Source organism: Orycteropus afer, unplaced genomic scaffold, assembly GCF_000298275.1.
Source record: "Orycteropus afer afer isolate SDZICR_OR568_19922 unplaced genomic scaffold, OryAfe1.0 scaffold00027, whole genome shotgun sequence".
In the NCBI taxonomy this organism is placed as follows: Eukaryota; Metazoa; Chordata; class Mammalia; order Tubulidentata; family Orycteropodidae; genus Orycteropus; species Orycteropus afer.
The window spans coordinates 941704-942952 of NW_006921614.1; positions in this window are offsets into that span (position 1 = coordinate 941704).

Consider the following 1249-nt stretch of genomic DNA (forward strand, 5'->3'; position numbering starts at 1 on the left):
GGAAGCCGCAGCATTGGAACTCCCTGATAAGGAATTCAAAAGAATTACATTTAGGTATCTTCAAAGGATTGAGAGACAGACCAAGGAAAACACAGACAAAACCCTAGAAGAATTTTGGAAGAAAATACAAGAACAAAATGACAAAATAAATGAAAAAATTAGAAATGATTCTAAATCGACAGATAGAAATCCAGAAGATTAATACTAAATTGTCAGAAATAGATAACACGTTGAAAGGGCAAAGGAGTAGAATTGATGCAAAAGAAGACAGAATTAATGAGATTGAAGACAAACACCTGAATACTTCTTTGGAAAGGGATCAATCAGAAAAAAGATCAAAACAAATGAAGAAAGCCTAAGGGTCATGTGGGATACCATCAAAAGGAATAACCTACATGTTATTGGAATTCCAGAACAGGAAGAGAAAAATGAAACTACTGAGAAAGTTGTCCAAGATTTGTTGGAGGAGAACTTCCCTGATATGTTGAAAAATGAAAATATATCCATTCAGGAAGTCCAACGAACCCCAGACAGGATAGACCCCAAAAGAAAAACACCATGATATATCATCATCAAACTCACCAAAAAAAGACAAAGAATCATGAGAACAGCACAGGAAAATGAAAAGTTACCTACAAGGGGCAACCAATAAGACTAAATACTGATTTCTCGACAGGAACCATGTATCCAAGAAGACAGTGGGATGGTATATATAAAACACTGAAAGAGAAAAATTTCCAATCAAGAATTATGTATCCAGAAAAATTTTTCCTCAAATATGATGGTGAAATTAGGACATTTCTAGATAAGCAGAAATTAAGGGAATTTGTTAAAACCAGACCAACCTGACAAGAGACGCTAAAGGGATCCCTTTGGGCAGAGAAGCAACAACAGCCAACAACAACTGACCATTAACACACATGATGATATAACCCAGAAACCAACCCAGCTATGGAAGTATCCAAAGTAAATAAGCCTACAAAATTGTAAACAAGGAACCAGAGACACCAACCGATAAATGAAGACAACTACAAACCAAAAAGAGGGGAAAATATCTATGTCGTTATAGAACTTCTAGATGGTAGGGAAGTCAAGATAACTAAAAGATAGAAGGGACTGTTCTATACTTAGGAAGAAAACTATAAATCACAGGGTAACCTCAAAGAAAAATGATAAACCTTCACATCAAAATAAAAAAGAGGACCAGCATAAATATTCAGCAAATACTAAAACAATAGCAATGAAAGAA